The sequence below is a fragment of the Dipodomys spectabilis genome, unplaced genomic scaffold (genome assembly GCF_019054845.1).
Source record: "Dipodomys spectabilis isolate Male_0828 unplaced genomic scaffold, ASM1905484v1 ptg000366l, whole genome shotgun sequence".
Lineage (NCBI taxonomy): Eukaryota > Metazoa > Chordata > Mammalia > Rodentia > Heteromyidae > Dipodomys > Dipodomys spectabilis.
The window spans coordinates 424019-451869 of record NW_024871043.1 but is presented as its reverse complement, the minus strand read 5'-3'; the positions used below and the strand labels follow the sequence as shown (position 1 = coordinate 451869).

Genomic DNA, 27851 nt, shown 5'->3' with positions numbered 1-27851 from the left:
TGTGCCCAGTCGCGAACCCTGTCTCCTTGCCTGCTGTAACCCTCATCAAATGGTGTTTCTTTGAAGTGGCTTCGCTACCTGAATGTACTATTTAAGGGTCAGGAATAGCAGCTCTCTGGGTATGAGGGGCATCCTGCTCCTTCCAGCTCCTTCCTGCAGTCCAGTAAAAGCACTGCCAACGAACACAGACAAGGGTGAGCTATGGCAAGTGCTGTCCTATCCCAGGCAAATGACCCCGAAGGGTGGAGCCTGCTCTTAGGGAAGTGTTTAACTTAGATCCTTGGCAAGAAGGTTAATTTTTTTTTTTTTTTTTTTGGCTGGTCGTGGGGCCTGAACTCTGTCCCTCAGCTCTTCAGCTCAAGGCTAGCGCTCTATCACTTGAGCCACAGCGCCACTTCTGGCTTTTTTCTTTTTTGCTTATGTGGTGCTGAGGAATCGAACCCATGGCCTCATGCATGCAAGGCAAGCACTCTACCACTGAGCCACCTTCCCAGCCCAGTTACAATTTATTAAGTTTGTATTTATTCTCCCCTTGCCTAACTAAGGCAAGAAGAGTTCTAGTATGTAATTCATAATAGAGTCTTCACTGGGAATTCGCACTCACGTGACACACAAACACACACACTCACACTCACACACAGAGACATCTGCACACAGGATTGCCCTCTGTGTCCTGTGATGTGTTTTGAAAGGGAAATTTCTGCTGAGCTCCTCGTGTTCTGAATTTTGTATTGACCAGTTCCTCAGATTCCAGGTTTGGGAAGAAATATTCTAAAATGACTTTAGAGTAGCCGCATGCTGTTGTCCGGTCCCAAACAAACAACAACAAAAAGCAGACAGTCTACCTTGAACGTTTGCTTCCTTAGGGTGGATTGTTATTGCATTTAGTCCCTAAATTGGATGTCATGTCTCTATCTTTTTTAAGAGTGTTTCCAACAAATGAATGGAGTAGAAAAGGCCCCTGGGCAACACAAACCGAAAATTCAATACAGCCTTGAGTCCTAACATTCCAAATTTCTACTCTTTTTCTTTTTCTTTGTTCTTTTTATTTTGTGTTTGTCTGTGTCTGTCTGTGCGTGTACACGCGCTGGTCCTGAGGCTTGAACTCAGGGCCTGGGCGCCGTCCCTGAGATTTTTCACTCAAGGCTAGTGCTCTACCACTTGAGCCACACCTCCACTTCTGGCTTGGTGGTGGTTCATTGAAGATAAGAGTCTCATACTTTCCTGCCCAGGCTGGCTTAGAACTGTGATCCTCAGATCTCAGCCTCCTGAGGAGCTAGAATTACAGGTATGACCCACTGGCACTGGGCTTATCCAATTTTTTTACTTCTTTTTAATGATTGGAATGGAGAATCATGGGACCCAAGGATTTGATTCTAATGTGAAGTGCAAAAGACTAAAAAACCTAATTAAGCCCCAAGTTCCCCATGCAAAATCTTCAGGAAGGACAACCCCCAGAAAACCTGAGACAGCATCAAGTCTTTCCCCAGTGTTGGAACAGGTGGCTGGTTCTTGGGATGAAGACGAGACAGAATGAACTTGTGTTGAGGGACCCTGTTGTATGGTTGCAACTCCTCTGAGCCTAGTAGAGGTACCTTGGTGTAGCACGATGCTACCACTCACAGGCTGGAGAAGTTGCTGGACTGATGGACACTCAGATTCCCAACCTCCCATCTCACTGGCTCTTCAGGACACAGGTCTAGGAAGTGGGATGGTGAGCCCACCCTCCCATAGCCCATCCATGGCATCGCTTTCTTTTTCTACTTTTTTTGCCAATCATGTGTGATGAAATGTACATTCATTAACTGTGTGTTTGACACAATGCCACCACGTTCCCTTATGAATGAATGCTGACCAAAGGCTACTTATTCTGAATTTATATACATATATATTTATTATTTATTTTTAAAACATACAGCTCTGAAAAAAAAAGAAAGACTAGTTGGAGCTAGATGTGAATGAAGCTAAGTGCAATATCTTGTGTGTGTGTGTGTGTGTGTGTGTGTGTGTGTGTGTGTGTGTGTGTGTATGGGTGTGTGTGGGTGTGCTACATGTGGGGCTTGAACTCAGGGCCAAGACGCTATCCCTGAGCTTTTTTGCTCAAGGTTAGCATTCTACCTCTTGAGCCCACAGCTCCACATCTAGCTTTTTTGATAGTTCATTGGTGATAAGAGTCTCATGGACTTTCTCTTCCAGGACTGGCTTCCAATGGTGATCCTCAATCTCAGCCTCCTGAGCAGCTGGGATTGCAGGCGTGAGCCACCAGTGTTAGGTTTATGTGCAATTATCTTTAAAGTTGAATCATTCCTCTTTGAGGATATATGGAAAATGGAAAATTAAGTCTGAATTTCAATCTCGCAGCTCTGTGTCTTTAATTGTAAGTAAAAAATTAAGGACTAGAGTTCATAAAAAAGAAGACTTTTCCTCAAACACTCATTATGAGTTCTCTTAAATGGTAAGAGTAGTATTTTCATCTTTTTTCCTGCTATCTTTTCTATCTTACAGCATAGTCTTTTTTTAAAAAATCTGATTTTTGAAAGCACTCCAGTGGATTGCTATCTTTGACTGAAAATATATGAATGTCTACCATGTAACGTGAATACATGTCTCCTAAAATTTATCTCAGATCATATCAGGATCTTATTTATTATTGTGTGTGCACGTGTGTGTGTGTGTGTGTGTGTGTGTGTGTGTGTGTGCCAGTACTGGGGTTTGAACTCAGGGCCTGGGCATTGTCCTTTAGCTTTCTTGCTCAAGGCTGGCACTCTCCCACGTGAGCCATATCTCCACTTCTGGCTTTTTGATGGTTAACTGGAGATAAGGGTCTCATAGACTTTCCTGGCTGGGCTGGCTTTGAATGGGATCCTTAGATCTCAGTTTCCTGAGCAACTAGGATTACAGGCATATGCTACAGGCAGTCATCTAATTTATTATTATTTATAGTTATGAAAAGTTGGTTTTCTGATTTTTGTTTGTTTTGTTGGTTGTGGGGTTTGCACTCAGGGCCTAGGCACTGTCCTTGAGCTCTTTTTTTATTTTTTTGCTCAAGGCTAGTGTTCTACCACTTTGAGCCACAGCTCCACTTGGGTTGTTTAAAAAAAACAAACTTTAATATTTGTAGGCCTTTTCTTTTAGGCCAGATTTAGAAATAAAGTGCAAACAGCTGCTCCTGAGGTTGTACGGCTCCCTTAGCCTGGGTTTTTGTGGTGCCTCCATTAAAAACTGCTCAGCGATGTCTTCCTTTCTGTCTGGTCTGTGTCCTTGGCTTGGACATTGCAATGATTCTTACATGTGTGCTGGGCCTGTTTGCTTGAGCCATTCAAAGGCTAGATGGTCTCATGGGGAAGGGGAGGAGAGCATGACAGACAGACCATGGACCAGGAGAAGGCATTGGCATGGATTTCACAAACACTTTGCAATTGGGAGAGATACTTTGCCAAATTGGTTTTCATTCGTCCAGCATGAGGAGTCTACAAAGTAAACCAATTACCGATGTTAGCCATTGCAGCTCTAAGGATAGAATAGAAGGACACCACCGAAAATTAGTAAATGTTCATATTTTCTTAAGTAGACCATATATTGTGTTTGTGGACTTGTTTGTATTATAATAAAATCTAATATGGTGCGCACTGGTGTTTGGTTTGTGCATATGCATATATATGTGTATATTTATATATGTGTATATATATTCAAACAATTGAAGAATGCTGACTTTTTTATGAATATTATTTTTAATTGACCAGTTATAATTGTGTACATTTACAGGGTGCAATGTAATGTTTTGATATATGTATTTAATGTGGAATGATTAAATCAAGATAATTAACCTTCCTACCACCTTTCATTTCTCTGTGATGAGACATTTGGAACTTACTTTCTTAGTTGTTTTGCCATTTACAGTACAATATCACTGGGTTGGTCATCTCACCACACAACCAACTGCAAAGCATATCCCTCTTGTCTAACTGAATCTTTATCTCCTTGGACAGCAGCTCCTGATCCCTTCCCTGTCTGCCTTCCTGAGCCTCTGACACCAGGATTCTGTTTCCTACTTCCAGGGGTTCAAAAGTTTTAGATTCTAGCTGAGTGCTGGTGGCTCAAGCCTATAATCCTAGCTGTGCAGGAGGCTGAGATAAGAATAACAGTTGAAAGCCAGCCTGGGCAAGAAGGTCTATGAGACTCTTCTCTCCACTAAACTACCAACAAAAATAATGGCAGAAGTGGAGCCTGTGGCTCAAGTGATAGAGTGCTAGCCTTGAGCAAAAAGAAGCTCAAGAACAGTGCCCAGGCCCTGAATTCAAGCCCCAGGAGTGGCATGCATGCGCATGCATACACACACACACACACACACTTTGGATTCTACATATTATTTCAATAAGGTAATGTCTGTCCATACCTGTCTTGTGTCACTTTGTAGAATTTCCTCCCAATTTCAGAATACCGTTTAAAACTTTTTTTTTGTCAGTCATGGGGCTTGAATTCTAGGCCTGAGTATTGTCCCTCAGGTCCTCAGCTGAAGACTAGCGCTCTACCACTTGAGCCACAGCACCACTTCTGGTTTTCTGAGTGGCCTATTGGAGATAAGAGTCTCACGGACTTTCCTGTCCAGGCCAGCTTTGAACTGTGATCCTCCAATCTCAGCCTCCTGTGTAGCTAGGATTACAGGCGTGAGCCACCAGCAACCAGCTTGTTTAAAACTCTTAAATGGTTTTTCCAATAGACATTTTACTTAGCACGTTAAGCTGGGAGTTAGAATATCAGAGAACCACCTGCCTCCTGTTTCACCAACTGCATTTCCAAATTGAAGAACACAGAGCTCTGCCTTTTGAAATCTTAAACTGGGTCATTCGTAGGTACACATCTGGATTCTTCTCTGACATGATCCTCTGAGACCACACACAGCTGTAACCACAAGTAGAAATCTAGTGTTGCAGCTACCTGCTTAGACTTTGGGGTCCTATTGTCAATGGTTAGCATTCCAGCACAGATTTACCAGATATGAACAAATCCTTCAAGATCTCTGAAGGATTGTCCTCATTTAGAAAATTATGCAAAAATTTTCCCCAGTTCCCTGCAAGGCAAATAGGTGTCCTCATGATCAAACACCAAAGCAACAAGTTTGCAAACGGTGTCACTAGGGAAATACTCTTTTCTTTTTTAGAGTAGTTGTGCAAAGGGGGTTTCATTCAACATGATTATGATTACAACACATCTTATTGTCCCCTCCCCGTTTTCCCCTAATCCCACCCAGCCCCTTGGATGATGACTTGGCTCCATTTTCACATTGTGACATTTTCACATATTGACATTGAATATAATGACTGTATTTGCCCACCCTTCAATGTCCTTAACCTCGCTGAGTTTCAACTTCCACAAAATGGAGTGGGTGATAATCTTCTGTAAGAAACTCTTTGGGGGCTGACCAGTGGCAGAACTTTTTAAAGCAGCTGCCTGTCCCTCAGTATATGGTGAGGATCGGAGTCCAAAGAGGTAAATGATTTTATCCAAAGTGAAGCTCAGATCACTCAACACTTCACCCTTTCCAAGACTTTATTCTACCTCCTTGCCAGTTCTGCAAGAGTCTGAGTCATTCTCCAAAAGATCACATTATTTTTATGTCCTTTTAAGAGTTGGGAATATTGCCTCGCTTTGCAACTTCTCAAACCTAGGTCACCCAAGCATGAGATAGATTATAGCAGCATCATAAGTAAAGCAGTCTGACCTTTCTCCATAAGGTGAATTCTATCAGCTCTCAAACTTGCTGTGCGTTTTCCCACACAAGCCACCATCAATCCTGACAGCCACCCACAAACTATCCATCACCATCCATCCTGGCATCGACTCGGAGACAGAAAATGACTTAGAAGTTGAGGGGAAGTACAGAAAAGCAGAGACACTGCTGAAGAGGCCACACAGAAGCTGCTGGCCATGGCCATGAGAACATTTCTTAATTTTGCTCACTAATTCAGAGAGGTGGGATAACTGAGCTGGTGGTGGCTGAATGGCTCATGATCCTTTTATCTAAGCATCCAGCCAAAGGTGATGGCTCCACCTCTTTGGAGTGTGTAGTTAATCTGAGTAGTTACCAGACAGAGCAAGGGACAAGAGGTGGGGCTCTTGGGAGAAACAAATACTGTGGATCTCCCAGGTTTATTGAAGGAATGTGTCGCTGTTGTGCTGGGAGGAGGAGGAGAATAAGATGAAAGGAAGGAAGGAAGGAAAAGAGAAAGAAGAAAGAAAGAGAGAGAAAGAAAGAAAAAGAGAAAGAAAGAAAGAGAAAGAAGAGGAAGGAAGGAAGGAAGGAAGGAAGGAAGGAAGGAAGGAAGGAAGGAAGGAAGGAAGGAAGGAAGGGAGGGAGGGAGGGAGGGAGGGAGGGAGGGAGGGAGGAAGGAGAGGAAGGAAGGACGAAAGAAAGAAAGGAAGAAGCTGGATTAATTCCAAGGAAGAACTCTTCCCAAGGATGGCTAACGCCATGAGTGATTTTCTAGGGGAGTTCTTAGAACCTGCTGCTCTGGGCCCATTTCCGAACGGATTCCTCTATCAATCAGAAGCTTGAAGGGTACCAAGTCACACTCAAATTATTTCAGTGACAGGACTTTAACCCAGTAACTGTTACTAAGGATGGTCTGAGACAGATGAAAGAAGCAAGGAAGCTACTGGGGCATGTAGGAGTAGAAATGGAGATGTTCTTCCTTTCACTTAGATTTTGGAGGAAAGGATGCTTTGGAGTTTGAGATGTGTTGGAATTCTGTAAGAGGGGCTTCCAGCATGGGGACTCCACAGCACTGTGCATACCAGAGATAGAGTGGCAGGATACCAGAGGTAGAGTGCCAAAGCCTCCCACTGGCTAGGCTCAGAAAGAAGTCAGCCAGGAAGAGACAGCAGGTGGCACAATCCATCATCCCCAGGCCCCCAGAGCACCAACCAGTGGGAGAACAGACCAAGGATACAAGGAGACAGGGAGCAATTCCAGAACAGCCAGAAAAGGTTGGATCCCTGCACCATGACTATCATTAAATCCTTAAAGAGCCAAAGAAAATCTTAGAAAACGTTTAACTCAAAAAAGAAAACCAAGACCCAAAGGATCCCCTTCTCCAAAGTCATACAACCTAAATGTTAGTAGGCAAGCACTTTTTCCAGTGATCTCTCTGCACAGTTAAAAAGAAAGAAAAATAAAGAGAGAAAAAGGAAAGAAGGAAGGAAGGAAGAAGAAAGAAAGGAAGAAAGAAGAGTGAACGACGGAGGGGAATAAGGTGTGTTCTGTATCTTCATAAGCTTGCTTGAACTCTTCACAGTTAGAATTTTTCAGTCTTTCTCAGCTTTTCCAATGATCCAGCTGTCAACTTGAATTGGTGGAGGGATGGAAACGAAGAGGACCCAGAGCATTTAACAACCATAGCATTCCCAGGGACTCCTCAGGTCATTTATTTGCTTGACTGGTGTTTATTCAAATATCCTGTGTGCCATGATCTCTTCTAGGCTTCAGGATTTGTTGTTAAACATGGGTGGCAGTGCCATTCCGGTGAGAGAGATGACAGGCAAGGAAGCAAATGAGGGAATTTCAGGAACTGATAAGTGCTGGAAAGAAATCACAGTAAGTAACCAGCATCGGACAGAAACAACATTAAATCACTCATGGAAGTTCCAAGGGAATCCAAACAAAAAGGAGAAGTGGTAGTGTGCAAGGGCCAGTTTTGAGCAAAAAGCCCAGGGAGGATGTGAGCCCCTGTGCTCAGGCCTCAGTACAAAAAGAAAAATAATATTCATTTGGTTTATGGTTCTAGAGCCCAGGAAGTCCAGAGTAAGAACAAAGTGAGGGCATTGTCGCTACATCATAACATGGCACAAGATGCGATGTGTTAACAGAGCAAGAGAGAACCAAACAGCCTTTAATCTGGGTGGTGCCTGTGGCTTACACTTATAATCCTAGTTACCCAGGAGGCTGAGATCTAAAGATTGCAGTTTGAAGCCAGCCTAGGCCGAGAAGCCCAGGTGAGACTCATCGCAATTAACCAGCAAAAAGCCAGAAGTGGTACTGTGGCTCAAGTGATAAGAGTGTTAGCCTTGAGCAGAAAAGCCATGTGAGAGTGTGACATCCTGAGTTCAAGAACTAGTAAAGCACAGAGAAAGAAAGAAAGAAAGAAAGAAAGAAAGAGAGAGAGAGAGGGAGGGAGGGAAGGACGGAGGGAGAGAGGAAGGAAGAAAGAAAAGAGGGGAGCCAGGTGCTAGTAGTTCACACCTGTAATCCTAGCTACTCAGAAGGCTGAGATCTGAGGATCATGATTCAAAACCAGCCCAGATAGGAAAGCAGGAAAATCCATGAGACTCTTATCTCCAGTTTTCAGAAACCCAGAAATGGTGCTGTACTAGAGGGCTAGCTTTGAGCAAAAGAGCTCAGGGACAGCACCCAGGGCCTGAGTTCAAGTCCCATGACCAGAAAAAAAGGACAGGGAGGAGAAAGGCATGCACACATAACGCTGCGGGAAAAGGGACCAAAGGCCCCGAAATGGGACTGAGCTTGCGTGTGGGTGGGGTGAATAGAAAAGACTAGAATGGCTGAGTCTTCATGACTTAGCCAAACAAGAAAGGGGGGGAGCAGGCAAGAGCCAAATGGCATAGAGCTTTGTCAACACTCCTTCACAGCTTGGAGAGAAAGCTTCAAGGGTGTCTTAGCTAAGGACGTGACAAGTTCTCATCTGACTCCTGCCAGCGCATCTTGGAAGAGGGCTGGTGCCTCTGATTTTTAGCTGAGAGCACTGAATCTCATGGGGGTTCCACTAAATGTGCTCATGATCACAGTGGAAATGTAAGCCCAGAGTCATTGCGGTAGACACCCCTACCCAGGCATTCATTGACATGGACATGATTCAGTAGTTTGGTCCCGGAGCTTTTTCTGCTATCCAAGATTAATCTTTAGGTTAAAGTCATCCTGTACTACCATTAATGAGGAATACAAAATCATCCTGGGAAAATACTGAATGGTTCTACTTCAAGACCCAATTGATGTCCTGGAAGAAATCGGGCTGAGACTCGCTCGACAGGTTGTAGATCATCTAAGACAGACCCCTGCCGTGAGGTAAATGCTTCTCTAAAGCTCTCCTGCATGACTGTCAATATTATCTTCTGTGTCGATCATTTTGCAAATGCTTTCCCAACACCGATTTGAATTCTTGGTCTTTCTCCAAGTTTAGGCACTGGCTCTTTAAACACTAGGACCTGTGCCTCTGTCCAAGGTGCTGAAACCATTAGGCTGTGACTTTGATTGAGATCGACCTGTGCTTTAAGGAAATGTACGTGAACAGGCCTGCTTGCACTCCTCCTTCCCATAAAAGAAGGCTTCCGACACAGCATTATTTATTGTGTGGGAATTGTTCAGACAGGATTTATCACAGAATCCAGTTCTACTGGAATTCTGCATCTCAAATCATAGTCATTGATCAAGCAGCTGCCTTACCCATAAATCGCAGCTCCCAACCCACCTCATTTAAAAAAAAAATAATAATTTAATCTGTATTTTAACCAGATCCAGATGACAGTAAAGTCTGAGTAGCTTCCATCCACTAGTAGTGCACTTTAAATTAGCAGTTTTGCACCCTTGGGGAGTGTTAGAAATTCTCTCAACACCTAAGAGAAAAGCCAGCCAGCAATATTCTTTAAAGCTCCTCAGATGATTCCAACAGAAATGCAAGATGGAGAATTGCTTATTTCTTCATGTATGGGAAGCCAATTATCTGACATATATAGACAAATCACTAAAACAAATGACCAAATGTCCCCTTAATTCCTACCACACATTTTTGTTGAAAATAGCAGTTGACAGGCCAGGTGCAGTGGCTCATGCCTATAATCCCAGCTACTTGGGAGACAGAGGTTACCAGATAGAAAATTAGTTAGATCTAATCTTAACCACCAAGCTGTGCATGTTGGTATTGCCTGTAATTTCAGCTATACAGGAGATGGAAGTAGGAGGATTTCAGCTCAAGACAAGCCCTAGGGCCAAAGTCCAAGCCAACTCAGGCTAAAAAGAAATGGAAAGGAAAATAAACCCACAAGACCCTATATGGAAAATAACTAAAACAAAGGACTAAGGATGTGGCTCAAATGCAAGTGGTAGAGCACTTGTCTTGCAAGTATGAGGCTCTGAGTTCAAACTCCAGTATTGCAAAGAACAAAGATGATACTGAAATCAGATCATACTCAAATCTGCGTCATGCAGATTCAAGTTTATATCCAGGTTCCACCCCTTTTCAGCTGAGTGACATTAGAGAAGTTACTTGCCCTCTGAGCTTCTGCCACATCATCCATAAAATGGGAACTACAATGTTGATTTCCAAAGAGAGGTGAAAATTCAGCATGGGTTTGAACCTATCAAGGAAGCCATGATTACTTCCTTGTCCCTGGAATGGGTACTAGAAGAAGACCGCATCCTCCATCCTACTCTTTGAGTAACTGGGTTGGAGTTGATGATAAAAAAAATAGTATCCATGTCATGTTCCAGCTGTCTCTGCTTTGGAGGAGGCCCACCATGCATTGCTGTTGGCCCGTGACAGTCTCTGGAAAAAAAAAAACACACACACACACAGGATGAAAAATTTGGGAGAAAGAGGTGGCCCATTCCATTCCTATATTCCATTTCAATACTATGAAACGTGGCTCCCAGCTTCCTCCTCTTAATTTTCATCCATGGCTCATAGGTTGCCCTGGGAAGGAAGCGGAGGGCAGCGGAAGACTCCTATTGAGGTTACTCTCACCTGGCTCCAGTGATTTTCTTTAAAGCAAATAGCCCTGTTGCTACAGCTCACCTGCCTTTCCTGGGTCAAGTGCCCCTCCAACGCTCTGGGAGAGGACAGAAATACTCCTCAGCTGGAGACAAGGGCTCCTTGTTACTATAAATTAGTCTTCTAAATATCTGATTTCCCAGATGCTGTAAGGACATGACTCTCTGCTGCTCTGTGTGTGGTGTGGTGTGTGTGCCTCTTAGTGTATCTGGTTGTCTGGGGCATCATAATGGTGTGCTGTGACATGACTTAGAAAGGCCACAACTGTGAGGGGAAAGGTCAGGGTCTCCCCCCCCCATAAAGGAGTGAGGTCACCATGGCAAATCATTCGAGGGAAAGGCAGGTCATCAGGCAGGGGAGAAAGGCAGGAGAGAAGGCTCAGTTTCTCTCTCCCCCTTGACTTAGATAGTCTAGGTGTCTCCCTGAGTTTTCCTGAGTTGAGGATACCAAAAAACAGGACTTTACACCAGAGAAAAGGAAATGATTGGGGCAAGCTATTCCTCCAGGGACCCCATTAACCAGATCCATCTACCTTGAAATTGGGTTTGTGGCTATCTAGCTACAGTCTCGACCGTTAGCCATGGTCGAAAAGGAAGGTTAAGGGGATATCCCTCAGCTGGGAGTATAGCTCTATTTCCCCCATTGGGAGATAGCAGGGTGAGGGCCAAGTTGGACAGGTTCATCTAACAATGATCCCGTCACCACACAGCTCCACGTGCCGACACCCCCCAACCCACTGGGAGAGACTCTCCTACAACTTGGCCCCTGCACACAAGCCCACCACTTGATTGGATATTTGTTTTGATGCCAGAGGTTATGCTAGCTCTTTGCTCGCATAATGATTTTATTAATGATTCCATGGACTTTTCAAAGGCAATTACTGTTGTATTTTCTGTGGCCTAGCCTCCCTCAAGGAAGATCTTGATTAATTCAGAGAGAATTCTCACAGAGAGACTCCTTTCTCCTTCGAGGATGGTAAACAGGTGCTAAATGTTGATTTGTTCCCACCTCGTGACAGAGCAGACATTGTTGGTTGTGCTACTAATAGTTCCCTTGATGATAAGAACAATGCTTCTCACACTAATAGATTTAACATTTTACTTTTATATTCTGGACATTGAACACATTATTTTCGTCCTATTATTTTTTTAAGCTTTTCAAGGGCTGCTCAGACAATTAACCAACTCAGGAAACAATGATTGCTGTGAGAAATCAATGATGTTTTCAAAGGCTTTGGCATTTGGGGGGGAAAGGAAAGAAGAATGACTCAGCAGGGCGCTTGCTAAATTCCAAAAAGTTGTGTTGTTTCCAGAACACAGAAAAACTTGACTGATTTAGAGAGGTTTAGGATGAACCGTGAATTCGATGAACTACTTGCTGGGGATGTTTTTCAGAAAGGGATTCCTGACAGCATCCAATGCGGGGCGACTTCAGTCCCCTTCTGTCACCGCCATGATGTCACTGCTTCGTTCCAGAAAATTGCATCCTCTGCGATTAAACCCTGTCCCCTACTTGCCACACAGCCATTTGACTTCCCAAGTTGTAGCTTCAATAGCGCTGGACCCCCATTAGGAGTCAGGCATGGTGGTATGTGACTGTAATCCCAACACTCAATCAAGGGGCTGAAAGACTGAGTTCTGGGAGAACCTGGGCTACAAGTGGAGACCACAAAACAAAGGAGAAAACAAAACAAAGGAAGAGAGAGGGAGAGGGAGAGGGAGGGAGGAGAGAAAGGGAAGAGGGCAAGAAGGAGGGATATTTTTAAATGTTGATCTCACAGCAAGAGAGAGCAGAATAGTCATTCATGAGGGAGTAGGAGAGAGAGTGGGGGTGGGGAGAAGTTATATTACAAAATGATAGCCAGCTAGAAGCATATTCTGGTGTTCCACTGCATGGTAGGTGGGTCTAGTCGATCAATGTATATTTCAAACAGCCAGAAGCAAATATTTCTCATGTGCCGCTATAAGGAATTGATACAGTGGAGGTGATGGGCAGAAAAGGTAAGGATAACAAACGTAAAACAAGCATGGTTCTTATGTGTTGAGTGTTGTGTGTTGCTGGTGTGTCACACACCCGGTGTGAGGGTGTGAGGGAAGTGTGTGCTTTCAGTTACTTTTGGAATCATGGAAATTCAAAGAGCCCTTTCAGGAGGGAAGCTGATGAGAGCTATTCTTGTCTTAGATGTGCACATTCAACATTTGACTCAGCATTCATATTTCTGTGATTGTTGATGGACCTACAAAGATAGCTCAGCCTTATTCGGTAATGACAAAGTATCAGCACTCTCCAGAATGCCCATCAGTAACTCGTTAAATGAGTTATTGTAACCTCTATAAAATAGAACGTTGCATAGCCAATAGAAAAACAATGGGTTAGATCATGCAGCCATAATCATGGCTACATTATGTAGCTTATATAATATAATCCATCTTGCTTTTAAGGGGAAAAATGCAATGTGTGTGTATGTGTGGGGAGGTGTAGACAAATAGACAGATGTCTAAAAGAGTGACCCCCAAATGTAAACATGAGAAAGTAAAATTGTAAAATATTCTGGTGCCTTTCACTATATAAGTCATAAATACCTAATTTAGTTCATGCTTTTTTCAGCAATAATGCATCCATTTTATTTTCCAAACAACCACACTTACAGTTTGGGTGGTTTTTTTAAAATATTTTTTCTGTATGATTTATGAGCAAGCCTGAAAATGAGGGTATAAGAGCTCTAGTAAATTTGCATCACTCAAAAGACTATAAAAATCTTTTTTTTTTCTGAAGAACCTTATGCTAACTCTCAATAGCTATACTGATGAAATGACTTTTGGGAGGTGAATAAACAAACAGATGCATGGATGGATGTCTGGATATATGGGGGGTACAAAAATGGATGCATGGATGGGGGTACACGGATGAATGCATGGCTACATGGATGAATACAAGAATGGATGCATGGATGGATGAGTGTGTGTATGGATGCACACAAGGATGGATGGTTGGACAGAGGCATGGATAGATGCATGATGAATACATGGATGGATGATACATGGATGAGTGAATGAATGGGTGTATGGACAAAGGCATGGATACATGAATGAGTACAAGAATGGATGTGCATAGGGTGAGTGTTTGGGTGATGTATGCAAGGATGTCTGCATGGAGAGAAGCATGGATGGATGGATGGATGCATGCATGCATGCATGGACAAATGGATACTCAGTTCTCATAGGCTAGTTGTTTTCCTTTTCACTGATGATCTGAATAATTCAAGATGGAAAGCCAGTCTGGAGCTAGGTGGGCCTCCAAAATGGTTAGGGTTACCAGCTACCTTGGACTTAGGAGCCTGATTCTTACAAGCAAATGACCTGATGAGGGTCCAGGTCAGGTGAGGACACGGCAGCCACTGTGCTATATTGAAGACAAACCTCGCCTCCCCAGAGGTTTCTTAGTGTTCCTCCAGCACAGAGCTCCATGAGCCCAAGGCTAGCTCCATGACCTAAGCCAGTAGATGTAAGGGAACACAGGAATGAATCCAGGGAACAGAGGAGATGTCCGACCTGATGCAGTCTGCTGGGGAGGCGGCAGGTTGTGTGGGAGATTAGCTTTTCCTTCCAATTTATACATTGAATGCTAGGGTTCAAAAAGGCACTAATGGTAGCCCTCATCTCACAGTTCAGAAAAGGCCCCTCCCTTCCTATGTCCTGGACTAGGAAGAGCTATAGTAAAAAATGTCCTGTTTGTCATGATGGCCACATTTTTTTGGTCCCATGCCTCACACATGTCCCCTGCTGATATTTCTGGAAGCAATTGTGGGATTTCTTTTGACCAGTTCTCCATCTGCCAGTTCTAGTCTCCATACAAACAGTTCCTCATCCATAGATTATTCCTCTCATCTCCATGTGGACAGTTCCTCATGCCTCTTCTCTTTTCCAAAGTCTTCCTTGTTGATGTCTCCTACTCAGGAAGAATTTTTCAGGATCTTCCCACTGCCACGACTGACAAAGGCCACCAGGACCCCCCCCCCCCGGCCAGGGGATAAAAGTCATGTCACATTTCAAGCAGAGATGAGAAACTATCATCTCTCAGGTCTGGTCACCTTGGCACATATTTCATTTAAAAGAAATAAAGAGTTGAGTCATAAAAGGCAAAGTCTGGATGGTTCATATATACTATTATAGAAATAATATAAGAACCAAATGGAGATACTAAATGCCAAACTTTTGATAATGATCACTTATTAAGCAAGAGAGAGAAAAATAACAAGAGAATGGACACAAGAGCAGCAACTCCATCTAACGGGTTTCATTACTTCAGCAGGAAAAAAAAGTGTCAAGATACTGCATAGGTTGAGTGGTCTTTTGTTTCCCCTCAATCTCTGCGCAGTTACAATTTTTTTTATAATCATGTGGCAGATACATCCTAAAGTAACCCCCAGGGGGTTCTATACAATAGCCTGCTGCCCCTTGAACGCACAAGTAACCTTGTGACTAGATTGTTTTCAATGTATAGTTTTAGTTTTATTAGCATAGGACTAGAGCGTGAGATTTCAAGACATGTACACAACGTGTAATGATCACATTGGAGTAATTGGAACATCCATCATCTCAGACATTTATCATTTCAAAACCATCTCTGTGAGCTATTTTGAAATAAGTCAATTAGTTATTGTCAGCCAGAGTTAATCCTACTGAGCTATAGAACATGAGTCGCTGTTTCTCCACATCCAGCTCCATCCCTGTCCCCATTAACCATCTCCTCTCCATCATCTTCCTCCATACCATGTCTAGGCTCTGGACAAGTATCCTTCTATTCTCTGCATTTAACTTCCATCTACCAACATTTTGCCTTCTCCATATGAGTGAGAACATCAGGGTGTTCATGCTTCATTCGTGACAGTCAAGGCAATCATTCCCAGAGGTAAATTATTGCACAGAAGAAAAAAGATAGGATGCCCTTCCCATGTTTGCTTTCTGATTTGTGATTCTCTGCATTAACAGACTGGACAAAAGACTCTTTCTGACTTTGAAAAATAAGATGGTGCCCTATAAGAGGTCCAGGCAGCAGGCTACTGTCCTCTAGGACCTAAGAGCTGTCCCCTAGTAGACAGCAACCAGAAGCCTGGGCCTGTAAAGAAATAAACTCTAGCTGCATCCTGACCAAACTTGGGATGAAATTTGCTCTTGGTGGAGACAGCAGATGAGAACCCAGCCCAGCTAATCCTTCGACTGTGACCTGCATTAGCCAGTTTCCCATGGAGGTGAAAAAAAAACTAACAAAAAAAATCACTGAAAGGAAGTAATAATTTATTTTGGTTCATACTTTTAGAGATTTCAGTCCATGGGTGATTGACCCATGTTCTGGGAAACTGAGACAATGCAGAACACCTTGGTGGATAATGTGTGGTGAAACAAGGCTGCTCAGCTCATAGAAGCCAGGAAGTAAAGAGGAGTTCAGGGTCCAGGGTCCCAGTGTCCCTGAAAGAACGCTCCTCCGTGACCTCACTCCCTTTTAGTAGGTTCCACTTCTTAAAGGTTCCACCACCTCCCACAGGCTGGAAAGCAGGCCTGGAATATGTAAGCCTTTTTTTTTTTTTTTGGAGGGAGGTGAGGAGGACACTCACAGTCCAAAGTATAGCAGAATCTTCTCAGTCCCAGAACTCAAAGAAACTGAGTTCCTAAGTGTGTGTTGTTGAATGCCACTAAATGTATGGTTATTTGTATCAGAGAGCAAATGCAAAGCAGATTTGTATGGAAAGAAAGAAGCAGGAATTCAGAAGATCTTCATAAATTATGACTGGTGTTTCCATGATTCAACAGGAAGTAATTTAACATACAAATGCTCCAATGGCTGAGGTCAAGGATGGTCAATCCATTTATCTCCATCAGAATCTGAGCACACATCAGTCTAGAGGAAGAGTTGGAGTAACCCTGACACCACCAGTCACCTGAAACTCCTGTGTCTCATTTATAGGAGCTGATGCTAAGTGAAAAATCTCCTCACATTTAGTGATCTCTGGATTCCTTCATGCAACATAATACTTTTGAAGTATTGCATTCATTCCTTTTTTATTGTGGCTTATTTTTCCATCATCTGTCCATACACTGACTGTAGATACTTTTTGGAAAATACCTAGGTGATCAGAAGTGGCGCTATGGCTCAAGTTGTAGAGTGCTAACCTTGAGCGAAAGAAGGTTAGGAACAATGCTCAGGCTCTGAGTTGAAGCCCCAGGACCAGCACACACACACACACACACACACACACTGAAAATGACCTAAGTGCTCTCAGGTACAACATAGATTAAAAGACATTGACCTAAACCATGTCATTATAAATATAAATGAACATTTGATATCTATAAGTAAACTTAACTTTCCTCTCATTAAATGAATAAGAAATAAATGAATGCTAAGCAATTATATTTTGGAGGTATTTGTTACTGCAGCATATCTTTGCCTGCCCTGGCTGATACAATACTGACTATGAAAAAATGACTGAGCAGCGTTTGTAAGAGCCACAACATTTGCATAGAAAAACCTACGTGTGGATGTAAAAATCAAAGAGAAAAGGTGTTCAGTCTGCTTAAATATAGACAAGCCAGCCGGGTAGCTCAGTCCTGTAATCCTACCTACCCAGGACGCTGAGATCTGAGGATCAAGGTTCAAAGCCAGCCCAGGCCGGAAAGTCTATGAGACTCATCTTCAATTCATCACCAAAAGAACCAGAAGTGGAGCTGTGGCTCAAAGTGGTAGAGCACTGCTGGCCTCAAGCAAAAATCCACTCAGAGACAGCACCCAGGCGAACCAGGACCAGCACCAAAAGAAGTCAAAAAATAGCCAAGCAGTATCAGGTCTAGTAGGGAGGTATCCATGTGGCTTCATTTCTGTGCTGGACACGGGGCAGCTGGGTGGACTTCCTCTCTCCATGCCCACTTCCTCATCTGGTACATGGATTAAGGGGAGCATCCATTGTGTCGAGTGGTAATGGATGTAAAATGAGATTATACTCACCAAGTGCTTGACATCATACCTGGTAGAATAAGTCCTCAAGGCATGTGACTTATGACTGAGCCATCGGCACAGTATGAGCGAGAAGTCAGTTTGCCCCTGTGAATCCATCCTGAAGGGGGCCTGTTTGCAGGCTTGCAAGGGTTAACCAAGATGCACAAATGTACACACACAGGCACACACACACACACACACACACACACACAGCTCTGCATGCTTTCCTTTGATCCCACTGCCAAGGCAGGAATGGAGAAGAAGCTGGCCTACTGCACGGCCCTAATTGCATTTTCTTCCGACAGAGGGTCTGTAGCAGAACACCTGCAGTCCTGCGCTACGTGACTGCAAGGCTGTCGCTCCCTGGGACAGCGGAGGCACTGGCAGCGTACAAACTAGGGGACTCCAGGGACCCCACCCCAGAACCAGAGTCTCCTCCACCAGGCTGGGGGCAGCCCAAAGTTCTGAAGTGGGGAGAGAATGCCCAGACATTTTCCTGATGCTGTGGGAGGTGGGGGGTGGGGGTTAAGAACAGGGGATGTGGTGGGGAGTATGGAAAGGCCCAGGAGTCAACGTCTGAAATCAAGCTCTGATGTCAGGAGCTGTGTGACCTGGGGAAGGAACTTTGTCCTCCTTGAAAACCAGTTGCCTCATACCTGTCATCCTAGCTACTCAGGAGGCTGAGATCTGAGGATCGTTGTTTGAAGCCAGTCCAGGCAGGAAAGTCCATGAGACTTTTATCTCCAATTAACCACCAGAAAACTGGAAGTGGAGCTGTGGCTAAAAAAGCTCAGGGACAGGGGCTGGGAAGGTGGCTCAGTGGTAGAGTGCTTGCCTCGCATGCATGAAGCCCTGGGTTTGATTCCTCAGCACCACATAAACAGAAAAAAGCTGGAAGTGGCGCTGTGGCTCAAGTGGTAGAGCGCTAGCCTTGAGCTGAAGAGCTGAGGGACAGTGGGCAGGCCCAGAGTTCAGACCCCATGACCAACAACAACAAAAAAAAAAAAAAAAAGCTCAGGGACAGCAGCCAGGCCCTGAGCTGAAGCCCCATGACCAATCAGAAAAAAAAAAGTAAGAATTGTATATTCCTTTAATAAAATATCTCAGACTAGCCTCAACTAAAACAGTTTTTGGTCTTTTATGGCATGTGCTTCTGTTCCAAATAACCATGCATTAAATTTTTTGTGTGTGTTGTGGGGCCTGAACTCTAGGCCTGGGCGCTGTCCCTGAGCTCTTCAGCTCAAGACTAGCGCTCTACCACTTGAGCCACAGCGCCACTTCTGGCTTTTTCTGCTTATGTGGTGCTGAGGAATTGAGCCCAGGGCTCATGGGAGGCAAGCGCTCTACCACTGAGCCACCTTCCCAGCCCCGCATTAATTCTTAACATTGCACATGACTCAAATTTTGATGACATAGAACAAAAACAAAAAAAATAATGATAATGGTTTGGACGCACTGGTTTTTTTCACTTCCTTTCATGATGCATGCATGCCCTACGATCTTCCTATTTTCTCATAGCTGAGATGACTGGCAAGTGCCACCATTTCCAGCTTCTTCTGCTGAGATGGAGTCTGACAGAGTCCTCTGCGTGCCAGCCTCCCATGTAACCAGGGTGACAGATGTGCACCTCTAGCACCCAGCTCCGGGTTGGAGGAGGGAGGTCACTTTGGAAAGAAGTCATGGCACCAACCATCCCCAGTGTCTTAAACCAGAAAAGCTATCTGCCATCTTTTCCTTGAGAGATGGCTCTTCCCAGTGGAAATCAGTCACCTCCCACTTTCCTCTGTGGTCCCAAATTCTGATGTATAAAGTCAAATCATTTGCCATAACATTGATCTTCCTTCCCCTCTTCAATGAGTTGGATTGTGTCCCCCATGAAGACATACTCAAGTCCTAAAACCTGGAACCCATGACCGTAGCCTTCCTTGGAATCAGAACCTTTGCAGAAATCAAGAAGATATGTCAAGATGTTGAGGACCAGAGAAGGCCAAGGAAGGCCTTCAACCCAGGTGCTGGTGTCACAGGCACCCACAGGGGGCCTGCCCCCATGAATACGGTGGCAGAGATGCACTCACAGGCCAGGGAAAGCCCAGCACACCAGGCAGCCACTTCTAGAAGACCCAGAGACACCTTGATTTAAAGCTCCTAGGCTCCAGAGTTGTGGAAAGATAAATTTCTCCTGTTGTTTTGGCCGCCAGGTTTGTAGTAATTTATTGCAACAACCCAAGGACACTAACATCCCTCTAAAACAGCCAAGCCTCTCGCTGCTGCTGGACGCTGCTGCCTGTGCTTAGTTCAGGGTGAGCGATGGCGCGGTTCTCATTTCAAAAGTCGAGCCAGCTTAAGTACTCAGGTCTACCCAGGGAGTAGAAGTTCAGAAGAGGGAAGAAAGAACTCCATAAGAGGCAAAGGGGCCAGACAGTGGTGGCTCTGGGCTGTCATCCTAGCTACTCAGGAGGCTGAGATCTGAGGATCCCAGTTTGAAACCAGCCTGAGCCGGAAAGTCTGTGAGACTCTTATCTCCAATTAATTACCAGGAAACTGGAAGTGGAGCTGAGGCTCAAAATGGTAGAGCACTAGTCTTCAACAAAAGAGCTCAGGTTCAGCGTCCAGTCCATGAGTTCAAGTCCCACGACCAACAAAAACAAAAGAATTATTAAGGGCAGGAAAGTCAAAAACTGAGCTGCATTTTGAAATGATGTAGTTGACTTAGCATGGAAGATACTTAGAGAAGTGGGGAGTGGGTCAGAGGGGACCAGGAGACAGACTGGGAGATACCAGAGCCACCCAAGCCCTTGGGGACACTCCCCCCCCAAGGGGACAGCTTTGGCCATGTAATTGAAGACAGTCAATCTGTATCCTGCAAATGCTAAAGGCAAGCACAGAACCTGTTTCCCCAGGCCTTGAACGCTGATGGCTGGTAGCCCATTTAGGGGATTGAGTGGGAGGGATCCTAATGCAATGCCCTGGATGGTTTTTGTCCGTATCCAGAAAGCTTCCAACAGGATAGTGATGGCCTCAAATCACACACACACACACACACACCCTGTCCTGGCAAGAGATCACCTTGAGCAATGGTCTATCTACTTCTACTCTCAGCTCGGCTGCAGGAATCGACTGTGATCCTGCAGAGAGCCAAAACAGCATGGCTCCTCCTCATGAGTCACCCCTGCGGGATGCGCTATTTTCCCCAGGAGATGCACAAGTCAGGCGGCTGTGTGTCGTGGCCAAGCAGGGGACCAGAGCTGAATGGCCAAGAGCTACCAACCATGGCAAAGAGATGAGCTGAATGCCCACATCCACCCCTGCCTGCCCTTGCTCACTTCCGAGAGGCTAAGTCACCAGCAGGCCTGTGTCTGAGATGAATGCCCCAGAATGCTGACCAGGCCAGAAACAGGAAGATTTTGGGGAGAAGCCTCGATAGTGAAGGCTATCAAGTAAGACAGCTCTTGGCTCAGCCCAGGCCAAACCTTGTGTGGATCACTTTGTATCTTCATCCTCTGCTAGAGTAGTTGAGAGCTGTTACTTAATGGACTCCAACAAGGCCCTGAGTTCAAGCCACAGGACCCATGCCAAAAAAAAAATAATAATAATAAAAGATCCTCAGATTCAAAAGCCAAGCCTGCTTTCCCCAAGAGTCTTTTTTCTGTTATCTAAGAACATGCCATCTGTTGGTCTTTAAATATGGAAGAAAGCCAGCCTTCTGCACCCCCATACCTTGCCTCACCTCACCCCACCCCTGAGCTCGCCTTCCCTCGGACCCAGTGTTTGAGTTCCTCGCCCTTGCTAAAGATCCCTTACCACAAGCGAATTGACTCGAAGCCCACAGCAGCTCTTGCTGAGCTGAGGGTTGGTTGGCCTGTCCCAGAATTCAATCTGAGGAGATGATCTGGGCAGCCTCCTGACCGCGGAGGATGGATGGTGAGCATTAAAGACCAGACAGCAGCTACCTCTGTCTTCTATCCCCAGCACAAAAAGCCTCCCTACCCCCAACAAGAGCAGATCCACTCTGACCCCCTTAGAGGTCCCCAAAAGAAGATTTCTGTTCCTTTCTGTGTGTGCATCCCCACCAACGGAGACCCCCTGTTTATGGGGAGAACCACAGGGAAAAGTAAGGTCAATGAATTTCACAAGTGATAAAGCCTGGCAGATAAAATCCTCCTTCTCCCTTCCAGTTACCTCCACACTCAATCACTTTTGGATCTGTCTGTTTTCTCTTGCTTCCTGGCCTTTGCCCATGCTGATCCCTCTACCAGAAATGTCTTGCTATGAAAAGATTTTTTTTTAAGTAAACAGTGGCATTGTTCTTGCAGCCACTATAAATGATGATAGAAAGCTGAGTGTGGCGGTGTACACCTGTGATCCCTGCTACTCAGTAGGCGGAAGGATCCTGAGTTCAAGGTCAGCCTGGGAAAAGTTAATGAAGCTCTCAGCCTCAGAAACAAAACTGAAGTTAAGGCCATGCTACCCTTCAGTGGCTGGGTCAAGGCAGTCATGGTGAAATTGAACATTGCACCAGTGATGAACGTCGCTGCGAATGACACTCCATCTATTATTTACTCTACCAAAGTAACTCTTTGGTCAAACATATTTCTTGAATTGTGGTGTAAATGCTTGCTGTAAAGATTGACACAGAATTGCATCATGTGAGGATAGAACCACACAAATAAAACAAATCCAAGTGTGTCATGAGCACATGCAAATTCATGCAAATTATGCAAATGTATGCAAGTAGCTGTGCCAATCTATCTAAAGGACAGTGCCCTGGAAAGCAGAGAGGGGTCAGCTTTTCAGAAGGCAATCACCAAGCTGGACTTGGCAGTCCTTGGAATTGGGGTCACCAAGGAGCAGAAAGGGAGAGAGTCTGGATAGAAGGCAGCAAGCAAAGACTTGCAGGTCAGATACTTGAGAGGAGAGAGGCCAGCTCTATTCAATAAACTAGTACAAATCTGTAAAGAAAACTCCTGTTTGCAAACAAGGGCCCAATCTCTTGTCTCAAAAGTCAATTAACAAAATCTGAATTGGAAACCCATCTTTCCAGCACTGTCTTTCTCAATGTTTGTTGTGTGTTAGACTCACCCAGCATCTTTATTTAAAAGCCAAGCTGTGCTGGTCTGACAGGAAAAGAGGAGTAGGAGTCAGCCAGGCTAGAAATCTGCTTTGTAAAATATATATATATATTGCAGATGCTTCTGAATTAGGAAGTCCAGTGGATTTCTTTTTAGGAAAACTGTCACTTTAAAAACGCAGTATTTGAGCCAGGTAAAGATGGCTCCTACCTAAATAATCCTGAGATCTGAGAACCAAAGTTCAGAGCCAGCCCAAGCAGACAAAGCCAAGAGCCTCTTGTTAATTAATTAACCAGCAAAAAGCCAGAAGTGCAGATGTGGTTCAGGTGGCAGAGTGCCAGCCTTGAGTAAAAAAAAAAACTCAGGGAGAGTGCCCAGGCCCTGAATTCAAGCCCCATTCAAGTCATCTTTGGTATTATAATGATTATTCCTTCATGAAAGCCAGGAGCTAGAGTCTCCCTCATCCAGTATCCAGTATGGCCTGTAAAACACAGACCTGTGCATTTGTAAGTAAGTAAGCCTTCACCTCTCCTGCCTCCTATCACTGAGTCTAGTCTACTCCTTGGGAGCTGAACAGTGAATTTGATTGACAAGTTTGCAAGAGCCCACTGTTTCCTTTTGGGTGGAATTAAGTTGTTATGGCCTCCCTTCCTTTCTGTTCCTCCCCCCTCCCTTTTTTCTCTTCCCTTGTCGCTTCTTCCTCCCTACCTCTCTTCATAGGATTGCCTCAAATTTACAGCAGGGAGGAAATACTGAAGGTCATTAGGCCAAAAGGTCCAGCCCAGTTTAGCCAGCAATTGACTTGCTATTTTTATTACTGTCTGACTTCTGTGTTTATTCATTTCTCAGCCAGGCCAAACCCACAGAGCAAAAGATCTGATCAACTGCCTACTCCCTCCCCCCCCCCTCCACACACACACACTTCGAGTGTGTCTCAGTGTGTCTGTCCTCACCCCAGAGGGTAAATTCCCTCATATCCGTTGCCTGACTTGGCCAGTTCCCACTGAGGCCAATTATTCAGTCCCGATTAACCATAACAATCATACTCACACCCTCATTTCACGGCTGTCAGAGCTTCCTCTCAGGCAGCATCCGGTATTTGCTTGAAATGTGACTTCTTTTTTCAAACAAATCTTAATCAAGTGGGTGAGTGTGTACAAAATCAACAGACACAGGATAACCATCACAAATGATACTTCAGAACAAGGAGCCCCGGTCAGCTCATTAACGATTAATATGAGGGTTTTGAAGGAGCTTTCAAAAGTATATAATACAGGTTTATAAACAGCAGCACTGCCCAACCAGTTCCAATGTAAAGAACCAGGGCAGGCTGTTTGCTCAGAGCCAGGGGCACTTTGCCTTCCATAATCATGGTATTCTGTCCTTACAAGGGACCCATTTGTGGAGGAGAAGACTGGGGCTCAGGGAGAATAAACAAAAGGTGGGGCCCAAAGACATACAGTGAGAAGTCGCCCAACCAAGATTTCAATTAGGTCTGGCCCCTACCATCCCTGGGATGGGGAATCTTGAGTGCCAACTCCATTGTACTGAGAGACACCTGAGAGATTCGTTAAAGCCCACTTCTTGGTGAGTTTGTGGAGGTATTTCCAGAGATGGCTGAAGTCCATGAGGACTTTTACCTAATTGATGGATTCTAAATTCGAATAGAGAGGAAGATGACAGAACTGGAGAAGGTGGGCCAGCAGGAGGTGTGTCCTTGGTGGCTGTATTATGACAAGGATTCTGTTCCACTCTACTTCCTGTCCACCATGATGTGATCTGCTCCATATCCTGGTTCTGCTCCACCCTACTTCCTGTCCACCATAATGTGAGCTGCTCTTCCATACCCTTCCAGCCTACCAGGATGAACTAAAATCTCTCAAGACATGGGTGAAGTAAATCCTTCCCTTACATTGTTTCTGTTAGGTTATCTGATCACCACAACAAAAAATCTCAATAGTGCCTTCCCTTCTCTTTCTTCCATGCCATGTGCCCCTTGTATTTGAGAACTTGCTTAGTCAGACCCCAAGATCTGCACGATCTTTCATAATCAAACTCTTATTAAACTAAGCCCTGTGCCATATTCTTGGTTCTTCTGATGAGCTGAGCAACCCTGGACAACATATAGGGACTCTGGGTCTCAATTTCCTAACAGTCAAGAGAGAGCATTTTTCTTGTCCTAATTATCTTTCTGTAGTAAACTGATTTTGGTAATTCCCTAATGAGGTAACCGTGCAATTAAAGCAGTGCTGCTGTTGTTGTTATTGTTGTTGTTGTTGTGTTGCTATGGGTTTTTCCCAAATAGGTGTGTTCATGTGCCAATAAAATTTTATTTAAAAGCCGTCAATAGACAGGGTTTGACCCGTGGTCATAGTCTGTCAACCTTGCTGTGATGTAAGGCAGACAGAGCTCATATCTCTCTATTATGCACTGCATTTCTCAGAAAAAAGCTGAAGAAAGACAGGGGTAGCAGAAATGGTGGCTGTCCTGGAGGAGGGGGTGGCTGTGGGACAGGGGTAGCAGAAATGGTGGCTGTCCTGGAGGAGGGGGTGGCTGTGGGACAGGGGTAGCAGAAATGTTGGCTGTCCTGGAGGAGGGGGTGGCTGTGGGACAGGGGTAGCAGAAATGGTGGCTGTCCTGGAGGAGGGGGTGGCTGTGGGACAGGGGTAGCAGAAATGGTGGCTGTCCTGGAGGAGGGGGTGGCTGTGGGACAGGGGTAGCAGAAATGGTGGCTGTCCTGGAGGAGGGGGTGGCTGTGGGACAGGGGTAGCAGAAATGGTGGCTGTCCTGGAGGAGGGGGTGGCTGTGGGACAGGGGTAGCAGAAATGGTGGCTGTCCTGGAGGAGGGGGTGGCTGTGGGACAGGGGTAGCAGAAATGGTGGCTGTCCTGGAGGAGGGGGTGGCTGTGGGACAGGGGTAGCAGAAATGGTGGCTGTCCTGGAGGAGGGGGTGGCTGTGGGAAAGGCCAGAGTTAAGTTATCTCCCCTCATTACAGAATGTCCTTACTCTTACCTCTGTGCATGTGCGCGCGCACACACACACACACACACACACACACACACACACACACACACACAATACCAGAATTGAATGGCCTCTTGCACTCAATCAGCTTTCTCATTCATGGCCGGTTCTTTACCATTTGAGCCATGCCTCCTATCCGGCACTTTGTTGGTGAATTGAAGATAGAGTCTCACGGACGTTTCTGCCCAGTCCAGCTTTGAACTTTGATCCTCCAGGTCTCATCCTCCTGAGAAGCTAGGATTACAGGTGTGAGCCACTAGTGTGAGGCAAGTTGTCTTACTCTTCAAGTAAATATCCATTAGGCAAAGTCTTTGCCACGTATTCAGTGGACAGGACCTAACTATGCATAAGACCAGCCCCTGCCCTCTCTTAGCACCAGAGTATAAATGCAGTGATACTTAGTGAGCACCTACTAGGTGCTGGGTGTGACAGTACCACAGTGAACAGACCGAGATTTGCTTCTTGTTCCTAGGAAGGTTACAGTCCCAGCCGCAGAAAAGGACATGAAATAATAATCATGCCGATGAATATTTTATCACAACTTGGGATAAATGCCATGCAGCAAAGAACACGATGCTGTGAGAGAATAACATGGATGGGGGGGGAGAGTCATTTCAATTGGGCTAAATCATTTAAGGCGAGGACTGGTCAAGAAGGAACACTCTGAACAAATGCTGCATATCCAACCAGGAGCAGAGACTGCTCACAGCTGAGGAGAGACTTTCTGGAAGACTTTGACACAGGAATTCTACTTGGAAGGATGAGCAGAAAGGCATGGAAAGTCTGGGGACTGGCTCACGCTGTGCAGCTAGCTGGGCTGTGCACGGTACCACACCAGCAGATACTTTCCAATAGGCCCAGGGGAATGGTACACCCCCGGGTTGCCGACTTGGACACCCATCTGTGACAACTCAGTGCTGGGGTGAGGAGGAAGGAGCAAGGGCTGGGGCGGGGGCTGGTGATGATCAGAGTCCTTGAACTTCCCTGATGTAAATGCTTTGTGTCCTGTGCTGGGCCTCTATTTCCTCCTTGAGCCTCTCTGTCTGCATCATCTCCCCAGGTGAGGCCTCCTCTTGCCTCTACTGGGCTGAGAAGCTCCTCGAGCGCACACTTACTGCCTAATTTAATGAGCTGAACGCAGAAAACACATTTACTGAATTATTGTCCCCAAGACAGCCCTGTGTGTCCAACCTGCTTTTCCTGGGACAGCTCACATGACTGTGTTGGCATTTTACTGATGGGCAGACCCCATTGGCCCATTCCTCTGGACAGGAAGTCCCTCCCCACCCACCAGCTCCACTGACTGGGTACCAACGACTTCCTGCCTGGGGATATCCTAAACCAAGGTCCAAACACACCTGGCTGCTGGGACCTGGTGGGTATGGCAGTTGGGCTGGGACTGGAGCAAAAATGACTCTTACATCTTTGTTGGCATGTGCCAAAGTCCCTCCGAGGTGATGGAACTTCAGGTTTCCAGAACTTTGGATCAGGGTGGAGGAGGGAATCTGCTTTGCTTTTGTTTTTGTCAATTGTAGGGCTTGAACTCAGGACCTGGGCACTGTCCCTGAGCCTCTTTGTGCTAAAGGTTAGTGCTCTACCACTTGAGCCACAGCACCACTTCTGGTTTTTGAGGGGTTCATTGGAGATAAGAATCTCATGGACTTTCCTGCCCAGTCTGGCTTTGAACTGTGATCCTCAGATTTCAGCCTCCTGAGTAGCCAGGATTACAGGCTCCCAGCTTAAGGCTATTACTTTTTTTTTTTTTTTTTTGGTTGGAATCAGGGCTTGAACTCAGGGCCTGGCACTTTCCCTGAGCTTTTGCACTCAAGCCTAGCACTCTAGCACTTTAAGGCACAGCTCCACTTCTGGTTTTCTGGTGGTTAATTGGAGTCTCATGTGCTTTGCTGCCCAGGCTGATTCTGAGTTATGATCCCCAGATTTCAGCCTCCCGAGTAGCTAGGATTATAGGCTTGTGCCACCAGCACCC

General features: G+C 45.2%; 1 long non-coding RNA gene across 1 annotated transcript; it reads left to right on the top strand.

Moving 5' to 3' along the window:
• Nucleotides 1–55: 55 nt before the first annotated feature.
• On the top strand, nt 56–18920 carry LOC122096186. Its single transcript, XR_006145269.1, has 3 exons — nt 56–65; nt 15264–15266; nt 18833–18920. It is a non-coding gene; the product is annotated as an uncharacterized LOC122096186 (long non-coding RNA).
• The last annotated feature ends 8931 nt before the right edge of the window (nt 18921–27851 follow it).